This window comes from Neovison vison, chromosome 10, assembly GCF_020171115.1.
Source record: "Neovison vison isolate M4711 chromosome 10, ASM_NN_V1, whole genome shotgun sequence".
NCBI lineage: Eukaryota > Metazoa > Chordata > Mammalia > Carnivora > Mustelidae > Neogale > Neogale vison.
The window spans coordinates 71,395,916-71,409,948 of NC_058100.1; the positions used below are offsets into that span (position 1 = coordinate 71,395,916).

The 14,033-nt window shown below is 42.1% G+C and overlaps 1 protein-coding gene across 9 annotated transcripts in view; it reads left to right on the forward strand.

Annotated features, from left to right (window-relative positions):
- Window positions 1-14,033, forward strand: part of PPP1R12B (protein phosphatase 1 regulatory subunit 12B) — a 223,306-nt gene that overhangs the window by 96,583 nt on the left and 112,690 nt on the right. The window contains exon 1 of one of the 9 annotated variants that reach the window (XM_044267617.1): window positions 8,803-8,881. The exons of the other annotated variants lie outside the window; for them this stretch is intronic. The gene's annotated coding sequence lies outside the window, so the exon portion shown is untranslated. Of the gene's footprint in view, window positions 1-8,802; window positions 8,882-14,033 lie in introns of those variants that run through there. 9 annotated transcript variants of the gene reach the window in all.

Sequence of the window (14,033 nt, forward strand, 5' to 3'; positions counted from 1 at the left end):
AGGTGAAAAAAACTCCCTTTAAAAAAATGCTTCTGGGCTGAGGCAAGTAAAATGAGTTAAATTCATCATTAAGATCATGATCCCTGAAAGGATGGCTAAATCAGGCTTCTTATCAAACTGCATTATTAAATACTCATTGTATGCACCATTATTTAGAGAAACCTAGAGAGATAGTTACTGTCTTCTGGGATTTTTATAACCTACAAACAAAATGTAGTGCCTGCTACGGATTGTAATTTTGTTTTAGAAGTTTTACTTAAGCCACAAATATTTATTGGTTACATACTGTGTACCATATATTGTCACTAGGACATAATTCCTCAAGAAGCAGCAAATATAAGAATAGAAGAATTATATCAAAACATCACTGAATTACATGAATGTGGTGTATCAAGGTAAGTGCATTTTTAGAATGGTGCAAGATAATAGGGAGATAGGGGCGCCTGGGTGGCTCAGTGGTTTAAAGCCTCTGCCTTCGGCTCCAGTCATGATCCCAGGGTCCTGGGATCGAGCCCCACGTCAGGCTCTCTGCTCAGCAGGGAGCCTGCTTCCTCCTCTCTTTCTGCCTCTCTCTCTGCCTGTCTCTCTGCCTCCTTGTGATCTCTGTCTGTCAAATAAATAAAATCTTAAAAAAAAAAAAGATAATAGGGAGATATAGCTATTTATTAGATAACAAATAATCTTTATTAGACAAATAAGGTAATGGCACAAGATAAATAAGAAGATATTACATAAAGAGCTGTTGGACTCAGTCACCAGCATTCATTCTGTTCAAAATATTTATTGAGCATCGGCCACTGCAAAGTACTATGGTGAACCTCTGTAATGCAGCAGTGAATGAGAAAAACAGTCTCAGCTCTTGGCAAACATATATGGTAGTGAAGAAAAACAAACACTAAATAATGTGATATATACTGTGAAGAAATAGTATGAGTTGTTATGACAAAAGATCTGCCTACAGAAGACTTCCTTTCTCCTGTGGGATCGGAGAAGGTTATCTCGAGAGGATGATACTCAAAGTGTAAAGGGCAAATAACAGCTGGGAGAAGGGGATGAACATTCCTGCCAAAAATGTGACTGTCGAAAAGCCACTAAGGTGGAAAGGTGCTTGATCCTTTGGAGAATTTGGGGGGGGAAAAAAGATTTTATTTTTTTGACAGAGAGAGACACAACGAGCTAGGGAACACAAGCAGGGAGAGCAAGAGAGGGAGAAGCAGGCTTCCCGCTGAGCAAGGAGCCCAGTGCGGGGCTCCATCCCAGGACCCTGGGATCAGGACCTCAGCCAAAGGCAGACGCTTAACAACTGAGCCACTCAGGCCCCTCCTTTGGAGAATTTGAGAGATGTTGTGGCTTTTGGGGTAGAGAGTTAGGGAAAGAGCAGTCTAAGGTGAGGCTTGAGGAATAAATAGGAGCTATATAATGCAAAGTCTTAGAGTCAAGGACAAAGATTGTGGATATATATGTTAAGAACCATGATGAGCTACTGGGAACATTTTTTAAACAGCTTTATAAAGATGTAATCTGTATACCATATAATTTAAGGTGTACAGTTCAGTCATTTGGGGTATATTCACAGATATGTGCAGTGATTACCACAGTCAATTTTAGGACATTGTCATCATCTTAAAAAGAAATCCCATACCTTTCATTATTGGCCCTCTTGCTCCCACCCCCATCTCCCCATTCCCTAGACCTCAGCAACCACTAATCTACTTGCTGTTTCTATGGAGTTGCCTATTCTGGACATTTCATATAAATGGAATCAATATGTGGTCTTTGTGACTGACTTCTTTCTCTTCGAATAATGTTTTCAAGGTTCATCCATGTAGTAGCATGAATCGGCGCTTTATTCTTTTTTATGGCCAAACACTATTCCATTGTGTGGATATACTGCATTTTCTTTGCCATTCATAAGTTGGTGGACATTTGGGTTCTTTCCACCTTTTGGCTATTTGGAATTATGTTACTGTGAACATTCGTGTACGAGTTTTTGTGTGGACCTATGTTTTTATTTCTCTTGGATATATATGTAGGCACAGAATTGCTGAGTCTTATAGAAAATATCCAAAAAGCAAAAAGATAACATGACCTGACTTACATTTTTTTAAATTCTGGCTTTTAAACTCTGGTTACAGTAGTCCATATGAATTGGACATGGGAAGGATAGAAAGGAATAGATGTGGGAGGACCATTGCAGAAGAAAGGTGCATGAGAGCGAGCAGCGGCTTGCCCAAAGGTAGTAGCAAAAGAGATCGAAAAAAGTGAATGGACTTGAAACTTATTTAGGAAAACGTTTAGCAACATGGTAGATGAATTTATAAGGACCCCTTTCCCGTTATAAACGTAGGAAAATAGAGTTGAGTTTAGAAAAGTGAAAGGAAACTGTGAAGTGACAAAAATGAGGAGAATCCAAAAGCCAGAATGGTTTGAGTGGCCCAGGGTTGGTATAAGACTTCTAGAACAGACGGCAGTGTCTGGAGGCTTAGATTTTAATGCCCATGTGTGGGTGTACGAAGTGTGGCTTTGGACCCGACTAGGTCAGGAGCTGTAAGTAAGAACCCGTCTAAAGCTGGAGTTCTCGAAAGGCTGCCCAGTTCATGAAAAGGATACTTTGCCTGTGGCCTAAAGAAGTGTCAAGGATGGCGCCTATTCAAAGGTCTGAGCAGGGACAGAAAACTCTTCTGTGGGAAATTTTTTACTACCCATATATGTGTGTGGAAATCCCAAGCCAAGAATTTTATTTATTTATTTGTTTGTTTGTTTGTGTATTTATTTATTTAAGAGAGAGAGCTCAAGCATGTGCAGTCGGGAGGGATAGAAGGAGGTAGAGAGAATCTCAGGCCGACTCCATGCTAAGTGGGGAGCCCGATGTGGGACTTGATCTCGGGACCCTGAGATCATGACCTGAGCAGAGACCAAGGGTTGAATGCTTAACCCAGTGCATCACCCAGGCACCCCCGACCTAAGCCGAGAATTTAACATAGAAACTAGGTCTGCATTCTTGAAACTCTGAGGCCATAGGCACAAGCAATTTGAAACCACAGTGAAGAAACACATCGACAGGGGCGCCTGGGTGGCTCAGTGGGTTAAAGCCTCTGCCTTCGGCTCAGGTCATGATCCCAGGGTCCTGGGATCGAGCCCCGCATCGGGCTCTCTGCTCAGCAGGGAGCCTGCTTCCTCCTCTCCCTCTGCCTGCTTCTCTGCCTACTTCTGATCTATCTCTCAAATAAATAAATAAAATCTTTAAAAAAAAAAAAGAAAGAAAGAAACACATCGACAACCCAGGATACAAAGGATTTCTATAAAACAGTTGCCTGCCAAAGACAGACTCACGTAGGAAATGAACCACTCTGAGGAAAAGTTAACAGATGCAGCTTCTTAGATACTTAGCTACTTTTAAAAGAAGTACATGCAGATCACTATGTAGTAGAATTTTTGGATACAAATCAGAAACCTCAAACTATTATTTAATTTGGTAACAATAACTAGACATGAACCAGTTGTATTGAGGATAGACGCATCTGTAAAAATGGCAAATTAATCAGAAGTGGTGCCTAGAATAAAATATTTTGAAAACGTGTTGTTCCTATATAAAGTCCTATTTAAATGGGAATCCACGTATGTAAAGCCGTCTATCAACCCTTTATTGACAGACTGCCATGTGCCAGGCACAGTTATTAGAGATACAAGGTCAAAGAAAAACGTCTTTCCTGCCCTTGAGAGTTTAAATTTATCTATTGTGGGAAGGCAAACAAGTAAATCAAATAATATAGTCAGTTGTTAAGTGCTCTGATAAGAATGTGTATAGATTGCTATGGGAGCACAGAGCAGGGAAGACTAAATCAGACTGAGTAGGGTGACAGAGAAGGTATGCCAGAGGAGGTGAGTGGAGCTGAATTTTGAAGGCAGCTGGGAGTGAACTCTGAGTAGTAATAGGATGCTGGTATTTTAGAGGGCACACAAGAAATTCAAGAAACAAGTTTAATATGCCTGAAGCAGGGAGCAGGCAAGGCCCAGTGTTGTATTTCTGAAAGTGTGAAGTAGATTTAGATGAATCAAAATTAAAAAAAAAAAAAATCTGTGGGCAAATGAGTTTGTGAAAGAACGGTTAAACATAGTTAAACAGAATTACTCCAAAGCGGCCTCAGAATCCTTCCTCTCAGGGGGTGGGGGAAGTTGGGTGAGGAAAGGGGAGTGTGGGGGTGGTTAGAATTTGCAGCGTTTTCCAAATTTCTGTGTCCATCGAATAGTTCTGTTTTGTTTTTGTTTTTGTTTTTGTTTTTTACAGAAACCCAAGACTGGTATCCCACTGGGTATACTTTGGAAATTGTGGAGCTAGAGAGGTAGGCAGGAACCAAACCATGTAGATTTTTGTTGTGCTATGCTGAGAAACTTGAACTTCTGTTTTCAAAGCTATGGAATACCATTGAAGTATTTTCAGTTAGGGAATGACTTGATCAAATAAAACATATCATTTAAGCCTTTATAGAATTAAAGCCATTTAGAATCTCTCCCTCTAGATAAACATAAGCTGAAAGAAAAAAAAAATATCACATGTTTTGAAAACAGCTAAATTTTCCTTTTGAAAGAGCATGCTGGGTGCTAATTCTTCTCTTGAAGCTGCAGCTTTCTCTGTAATCAGCTCCTTGTGGAAGCATTTGGACTCCTGCTGAGAACCATGATGGAGGCCTAAAGCTCACATTCACAGGTCCAATTTGAAACAATTAGTGAACACTGGGATAAATGGGGCTTTAAAACTGGCCACAGGGAGACCTATCCAGTGGAAAAGCCATCTTCCAGAAAGAATCTCCATTTGCAATGTAATCAGAGCACGTGGACTAAGGAGTAGGTCTTGCCATTAAAGCTGCACGGCTGGCTTTTCTTTTCTGAGAATGCTTAGTCCTAAGAAGGGGTAGACGGGTATGTGCGTACGGACTGGCTTAAGATGAGTCTCAGCTTTACACTGTGTGCTCTCGTCAGTTCATAACTACGGATACATGATTGAATGGACAGAGCTAGAGACAAAAGAAATAGATTATGATAAAACAATAATAAACATGGAAATCTTAACATTAGATTTTTCAGAGGGGGCCAAGGGTAGTTTTTTCTTTTCTTTTCTTTTCTTTTTCCTGTATTTTCCGAAGTTCCAGAGTGATAAAATATTACCATTACAAGCAGGGCAGAGGAAGGAGAGCTTGAAAAAAAAAATTTAACTCTAGAAACCACAGTCTTTCTTACGATATAAGTCTGTGAAGATGTCATAGTCACTGAAGAGTTAACAAAAGAGTTGAGTTTCAAGGTTTACGGGTTGGTGGCTCAGTGGGTTAAAGCCTCTGCCTTCAGGGGCGCCTGGGTGCCTCAGTGGGTTAAAGCCTCTGCCTTTGGCTCAGGTCATGATCCTGGGATTCTGGGATCGAGCCCCGCATCAGGCTCTCTGCTCTGTGGAGAGCCTGCTTCCTCCTCTCTCTCTCTCTCTCTGCCTACTTGTGATCTCTGTCTGTCAAATAAATAAATAAAATCTTTTTAAAAAAAAAAAAAAAAGCCTCTGCCTTCAGCTCAGGTCGTGATCCCAGGGTTCTGGGATTGAGCCCTGCATCGGGCTCTCTGCTCAGGGAGCCTGCTTCCCCCCCTCTCTCTTTCTACCTGCCTCTCTGCCTACTTCTGATCTCTGTCAAATAAATAAATAAAATCTTTAAAAAAAAAAAGTTTCAAGGTTTGTAGGATTTTAGATAATTTATGATTTTGCTACATAAGCTCAGGGCAGGACTTTTGAAATAGTTTATTACTTTGAAGAAGCGCATGATCTTGGATTTGCAAAGTCCTTTGGTTTTCTTTCCTGAAAAGCTCAAGGGTGATTAAATGTATTCTCTTTACAAGTGGAATTGCTGAGGCCCTAAGAGGTGGAATGATTTGCTTAATAGCACACCTGAGTCAGAGGCACAGTGGAGATCGTCACCCAGGCCTCTTTTTCCCTTGTCACTGAGCTCACCAACCATTTCTTCTTTTGGATTTCAGAATAAAGGTTTTGATTCAGGGGCCCATCCATCTTAGTGGAGAGCCCAGCACGCAGCAGTCTACCTCCATGGCACCCTAGTCACTGTTGTCCAGTCTTTGGAGTGACCCTGAGGATTACAGAAACCAACAGGGTCATCTGATTGTAAAGGAGTTGATTTGACTGGCAGACAGCGGGACAGAAAGGGCGAGTGGCAAGCAGTTGGCAGACAACTCTGCAGGGGCATCAGAGCCAAGCAGCAGCTGTCACAATAGCGTAGTGGCTGGGTTCATTTTCCAAAGCGCCAAGTTTTCCTTAGCAACAAAATGTAAACAGTTCCCTTGGCTAATATTAGAGTCTGATAGTGTCTGCCTTTGATCCTCTTGCTTTTTCTCCTCTAGCTTTTTTGCCTCTCAACCCAACCCCTGAATTTTGCATCTTTCTTTTTTTAATGTATGCAACTTCAGTAAGAAATGAGATCTAGATTACAAAATACTACCACTTAATGCTGACTTTTACATCTTTTTTATTGATGCTGTTTCCTTTTTTTTTTTAGAGAAACAGCCAAAATAGTTTTTCTCCACAGTGAGCTAAAATTGGGAGCGCCTGGGTAGCTCAGTATGTTAAGCATCTACCTTCCACTCAGGTCAGGATCCCAGGGTCCTGGGATCCAGCCCCGCATTGGGCTCCCTGCTCAGCAGGAAGCATGATTCTCCCTCTGCTCCTCCTCCCCACTTATGCATGCTCTCTCTCTGTCAAATAAATAAGTAAAATCTTAAAAAAAAAAAAAAAAAAAAAAAACTAAAACTAAAACTAAAATTGTTTCCCTTTCCCAGATAGCCCGCATGCGACCGTGCTTGGTCAGGATATGGTCAGTATTGGCTGAGTCATATATACCACACTGACCGACCTTCTTGAATCCCTTGGGGTCCATGTAAGCTAGGTAGTTATTCCTGCTAATGTGAAGCTGTCAGCAAATTAATTTGGCATCGTCTTTGGAATGTTAGAAATTTAAACCAAGTAATTAAACTCTGAGTCATGGTTTTTTAAAGTCATTTGACTCATCTCTCTGTCTCCAGACTAAAGACAGGCAGTTGTCCATTGGAAAAGGCGCCCTAGGAAGGGGATTCCGCAGCTCCTCCACTCTTCTCTCAGCTTTGATTCTAAAATTAGTATTTTTCTCTCCCTATCTAAAAGACTACAAAGAAGTTGAACTTACTACATTTTTCTCTACTGAGATAGTTCTCTTTCTTCCTAACTGTGACTGCGAACAGGAAGAGTGAAATGTGTATAGCAGTAGATACATTTTCTGCCCCCTCCTGGGGGTTTCTGGGTTGCTTAGGTGATGAGTTACTATGTTACCTTATTAGTATATATAGATTATGCTCTCCTAATTCCTTTCCTGCCTAGTTAGTGAGGTCAGTATCTGTTGTTTTGTAACCAAGGACGCTCCAAACCCTGCATGCGCTATTTGATACTGTTGATTCTAGGGTGAACATTTTTCACATTTCAATGTCTCTAAAGCCAGGATGTCTTACTGCTGGTTGTTCTAGTGCATGTGTGAATTTGGTCATAGGTATTTCATTACTACCACTGAGGTATGTGCATTACTGGTACAAAATATGTCTAAATCTGAAAGATCCCTTTCAGTAACTACCAAGTACTGAAAAGGTGACGGAAAAAAGCATGTGTGATTGGCACTGCTTTTTCTTTATTAGTGGTAACGTGCCAGTGCAGCTTACAATGGGCAATCGTTAGCTTTGGTGCAGTGTGGTCCCCTTTAGCCAGTGAGAATGATGCTGTTGATTTATATTTAAAAACATGAACTGGAAAGTGAGTGCTAATGCGTATGTGGTTTCTTTTTGGGGTGATGAAAATATTTCAAAATTGATGATGGTGATACTTACATAACTGTGAGTGTACAGAAAACCACTGAATGGTACACTTAACTGGGGATGGGAACTGTATCTCCAAAAAGCTGTTTAAAAATAACACTAAGACCATATAGGTCCACGGAACTGTTCTGGGAAAGAAGACCTTGATGGTGCCTGCTAAGAGTTACTACGGTAAGATTTAAGGGTGTTGAATTTCCGATTCTGTTCTCTTTTTCCCTGTATTTCTGCGGCTAACCACAGCTGTTAAGACACAAACTCACTTCATTTTCCAGAGACAGTGGCATTTGTCGCATAATTCCTCAGCACACCACTTAACAGTTGAGGAGTGGAGCTTTAAAACGTTCCCCTACCCCTTCGGGACACATGCATTCCAAAGAAAGGACAAGAATCTGTTCCCTGGTGCGGTAGAGCCTCTAGTGGTTCTGTCCCAGTTCCCCAACCACTTCAGAGTAAAGTGAGCCTTCACCCAGCACCTGCTACTCAAAGCCCTTATCAGCTGTGTTTTTACAGTTAATCTCCTTCTGATAAAGTGGTTCTTTTTTCAGAGTTGTATTGGTGACACGTGGGAGGGACCAAAATGTTGTGCCCTCTCTCAAATCCTCCTCCCCTTTCTCTCCTATGAGTTGATTTTCCCGTGTTGGAACAATCTCATAAAATGAGCTCTGGTGTTTACTAGGTTACTAGGGAAGGACAGTCCAAGGAGTGGCCACCTGTTTGTGAAAATTGGGCTTCTGGGAAGCTGCTGCACAGGTGTGTGGCAAGGTGTGTGTCAGGTAGCTTGACCTGCTCTCACCTAGAATGATTTGATCTGGCAGTGGAGTTCCTTACTCTTCCTGGTTTTATGGAAATCTGAGGCACAGGAAGTTGATCTTTGTGTTCTGGGGAATTGAATCAAGCCCCTGCTGTAATTTACTAGCACCTTCTCTGTTTGGGAGCTAACTCGGTATGCTGAGTTGAGACATCAGGAATGGGCATGGAATAGCAGAAGCAGAAGGTAAAATTTCTTTGCTTGTTGGCTTTGATGTCCTAGATGTGTGTATCTACCCTCCGTGATCTTCCCTTTCTTATGGTCCTTTGGGAAGCTGACTTGATTGCATACCTTGTGTTGGTGGTGGTGTGGTTGGGAGAAGAGGGAGAGGGTGGGTGTTTAAGAATAAGATGTATATGGGCACTGGGTGGCTCAGTGGGTTAAAGCCTCTGCCTTCAGCTCAGGTCATGATCCCAGGGTCCAGGGATAGAGCACCACATTGGGCTCTCTGCTCAGCAGGGAGCCCACCTCCCTCTCTCTCTCTCTGCCTGCCTCTCTGACTACTTGTGATCTCTGTCTGTCAAATAAATAAATAAAGTCTTTAAAAAAAAAAGAATTAAGGTGTACAGTGTTCAGAATAACCGGTTTAGAACTTCTCTGGTGTTTGTTCATATTCCTAAAGAATTTAAACATGTGCACTGACTTAAGGATCCCACCCAAGAGGTTAGAGTGGCAGAGGACAACTAATAATTTCAAGAAGTAGAAACGTGCTTCTCTTTTCAAGAAGAAACTGACATCAGTAATGTATTCTTAAGTTGGATGATAGGTGGTGGTTATATTCTTTTTTTTTTTTTTTTTTTAAGATTTATTTATTTACTTTAGAGAGGAGGGAGGGGCAGAGAGAAGGAAGGCAGACTCCTCGCTGAGCATTGAGTCTGACATGGGGCTCCATCCCAGGACCTTAACCATAGCCTGAGCTGAAACTCGAGATTTGAACTCTTAACTGACTGTGCCACCCAGGTGCCCCTGGTGGTTGTATTCTTTGTATCTTTTTAAGTCTTAAATATTATATATTTTAAATAAATGAAACAAAAAGAATTGTTGGGTATGTAGGATAATTGCAGAGAGAAGCTGGTTTAGGTAAATGAAAGGTTAGACTACTCCTTGAGTTGGCCTTTGAACAGGAAATTATAAAATGCAAAGACTAGCTCATTGAGCTGTTTACATACTACAAACCATACATTCGCATTGAATCTTCATGGAAGTAAATGTTTTCCCATACCTACAAGAGGAGAAGTTTCCTAAGTCCTCTTTTATATTCAGAGGACCCATTTTTCTAGACAAAATTCAAAATCATGCTGTGTCCGGCCATGTAAAGGATTCTGTGGATGGGTAGTCATTTCAGCCCTGTAGAGAGATCACTCACTAGAGTCTGAGCTCAGCTTGTCCAGAACTAAACTTTGGCTCTTCTCACTGGTCCCTCTCTACTCTTCTTCTTGGGCTTTGTGTCTTTGGCATCGTATCACTCTGTGTACTCAGGTAGAAAATGCTGGCTATTTCCCAAGCATGCTTTTCCTTTTATGACCCTCTTTGTGCTCGACCTTCTTTCTGGAAAGGGCTTCTATCACCTTTCCCGCTGAACAAGATTCTATTCATGGGGGGAGCCTGGGTGGCTCAGTGGGTTAAAGCCCCTGCCTTCAGTTCAGGTCATGATCCCAGGGTCCTGGGATCCAGCCCCACATCGGGCTCTCTGCTCAGCGGGGAGCCTGCTTCCTCCTCTCTCTCTGCCTGCCTCTCTTCCTACTTGTGATCTCTGCCTGTCAAATAAATAAATCTTTAAAAAAAAAAAAAAAAATTCTATTCATGGGGTGAAAACCCACCACTGGCTACCCTGTTTCCCCAGCTCCAGGCTGCACTCAGTGCGATCTCTAGAATGTTCTTCGGTAGCACTTTTCTTAGGACTGCTTTAACTAATTAATTAAATTAGATGTTGTCTCTTCTCATTACTACATTGTGAGCTTCTTTTTTAAAAAAAGATTTTATTTATTTATTTGACAGACAGAGATCACAAGTAGGCAGAGAGGCAAGCAGAGAGAGAGGAGGAAGCAGGCTCCCTGCTGAGCGGAGAGCCTGATGTGGGGCTGGATCCCAGGACCCTGGGACCAGGACTGAGCCGAAGGCAGAGGCTTTAACCCACTGAGCCACCCAGGCGCCCCCTACATTGTGAGCTTCTTGAGAATGCTTTTTTTATTGGGTTTTCTGCATACCACAGAGCCTAATACATAGTTGGGGTTGGGTAAATACGTATAGAAGAAACTTCTCAGTGAAAATGAGCCTCTATGTAGTAATACACTCTGTCCAGAAGGTGGCAGCAGAAGAACGTCAGTTGATCTACTTCATGTAAGGTGCCCTAATCCTGATTTTGTGTTTGGGTCAGTTTGCAGATAAGCGTGTTTACCCCATTCCGTGTAAAGTGTTTTTCTACAGGGAGTGCAGGTGTTTCTGGCATGGGGAGGCCCTCTGTGGGCATCGCTGGGGTGCTGCTTCACCAGAGCGCAGCAAACTCCCTGGGGGCAAGGCAGGAGACTCCAGTTTCCTCTTCAGCTGAACACACAGTGTATGCCCTCTCAGGCAAGCCATTTAACTTCTTCAGTCTCAGAGTCTTAATTGGTTAGTCACTGGAGTTAGGAGATTTGTAGGTAGTATTGGATTCTAAAATCATCGGATTCTAAGTCTTTGATGGCCGTCTGACTGTTTCTGTGCTCAGTATTGTGCTGAATATAATAAAAAAGGGGTATGTCCTAGGCAGTGCCTAGAAGATCAGGGTCACCACATACACACACAGTAAACCAAGAGTATACTTTAAGGAACTGTATATCCTTGACTGCAAGACTGTGTTCCTGTATATTAGGAGTTTAGAGAAGAAGTTGAATGAATGAGGGAGGATGGAGAGGGTAGGAAGGGCTTCGTGAAGCTACTGAAGATAGAATTTGAGTTGGCTTTTGAACATATGAGTTGGTTTAAATGAGGTAAGAGAATTCATATTTTTGGAAGCTTGTTATGTTATATGCCGGCACCCTCCTAGATGCATTTAATCCTCCCAGCTTTGTGAGATAAGTAATAGTGTTTTCTTAAAAGATATAAGGAAATTAAGGCTCAGATAGACTATGGGAACTTCCCACACTCACAGAGCTAGTAAATGGCAAAACCAGGATTCAAAACCAGATCTTTTGGAATTTAAAGTCCATGCTTGGGGCGCCTGGGTGGCTCAGTGGGTTAAAGTCCATGCTTACTGTACACCACTGAGCACACAGATGTGTGCCAGGGTGCAAGTCTTCATTGGACCATTGTATACCGTAAGCTAGCAACGAGCACAGTGGTTAAAATCTCTTGACATTTTTTTGAAGGGAAGACAGAACTTCTAGAAAATGAGTATTCATCTTGGGAGATACCACTTTTGAAAACAAAGCAAATCAAACACTTTCTATTTTATCTGAAACTGAAATAGGAAATAAGGGTTTGGGGGAAACAAATGAGAAGTTGTCTTATAGGTCCACTGGCTTATTCAGTGTTTTGTGAGGATGCTGGATATGGGAAGGTTACTTTGGGAGAATTCCAGAGCCATGGGCAGGCTTGTTTCTATTTTAAGAAATATTTTAAAAATTGGGATTGGATGACAGCAATTACCTGAATGATTCATTGTTTCTGGTTTGTCTTTAAACCATTTTTCCCCCTCTTCCCCAGAGTCTTTTAGCTAATTCTGGGTAGTATAATTGACCCAGCTCTTTAAATTGTTTCCTCTGAATAAATCTTAGTCTTTTAACCTGAAAAAGGAAAACTGAATGTGATTCACAAATCTGGTGCATTTGTGCTGAAAATGGCTCACTGCTCATTGCCATGTAAATAAAATATAGTAATAACTCAAGGACTACGTTCCTTTACAATGAAGCTTATAATCTTTAAAAGAAAGAACATTTGGCACACAAAATTCGTAAGTTGTGGGAACCAGAGCTGCAAGCTTAGCTGTATCTATGACAAAAACACTCCTGCACAAAGATGTTGTTTGTCCTTGACAGGTGCTTGTCTCTTGTGTCTTCATAGACTTACCTTCGGTGCTGCACTACCTTCTGAGGTCATCCTGTCTCACTCTGTCTTCCCTATTACTCTTGGAAAAAACCCTTATGTCACTTTATTTACTTCCTAGCTTCCTGTTCTCTCCACAGCCTATTAAAGTAGAAATTTTGCCCCACTCCCCTTTCCAGTGAAATTGCTCTAGGAGGGGGCCCAGTGGCGTTCCTAATGATCAGATTCCTTAATCACTGCTTCATCTGTTACTCTGAACTCCCAGCAGCACGTTATGATGTTGACTGCTGTCTTCTGAAATCTTTATTCTCTCTTGACCCCTGAGATGCCACTCTTTCTTGGCTCACTTCTGTCCTTTCTGACTGCTCCTTCACTGTGTCCTTTTAAGCTCATTTTCTTTTGCAGACACATTATGTACTGTTCCTCGGGCTTCCTTCTTTTCTCTTCTCAGGACTCTCTAGTTGATCTGGTCCACTCCAGTCTCCTCAGCCATTACTCGACTAGATTTCTAGCCTAGACATCTCTGATGAGCTTCACGGCACTGCGTGGGAAGGACTTAGGTAGAATAGTGCCTGACTTCCGGTAGCCACACCTAATGTTTTCTGGCCATTGTTTTCCTTTCCCCAATATTCATGATTTCAAGTGTTATTAGAGGTACGCATTTTTAAGGATTCTCTAGTCCTCTATAAGAAAGAGAACATAACCAAACCAAACCATTTCCTTCCTTCTGACCCAAAAAGCCCGGAAAGAGAGACAAAAGCCTGTTAGTTTTCATGTATTTCTTTAAGATTTATTTATTTATTTGAGAGAGAGAGAGAGTGAGAGAGAGAACGTTGAGTGGGGGCGGGGGAGGGACAGAGTGCGAGGGAGAGAGTCCCCAGGCAGATTCCCCGCTGAGTGAGGAGCCCTGCACAAGGCTGGATCCCAGGACTTTGAGGTCATGACCTGAGTCAAAATCACGAGTCAGACACAACCAATCAAGCCACCCAAGTGACCCAGTTTTCATGTATTTTCAAAAGTCTTTTTGTCCTGAAGAAGTGTCACCCAGTTGGGAAACACAGAAATCAAACTAGAAACCTTCTCTTTACTTCCCACCAATAAGTGACATACTCCTCACCAGGTCCTGTCATTCATTGTCAAGAGCCCTTCAATTATGCTCTCTCTCCATCTGCACTGCCCTCTGTTAACTTGGCCCCTCCCAGCTGGACCCTTGGCCGCCTTCTCCCCTTCCCCATCCAAACAGTCCCTCCTCTGCAGTGCAGATCTGATCGGCTCACTCTCCTGCTTGAAATCCAAGAATGGAGCCATAAGCGGT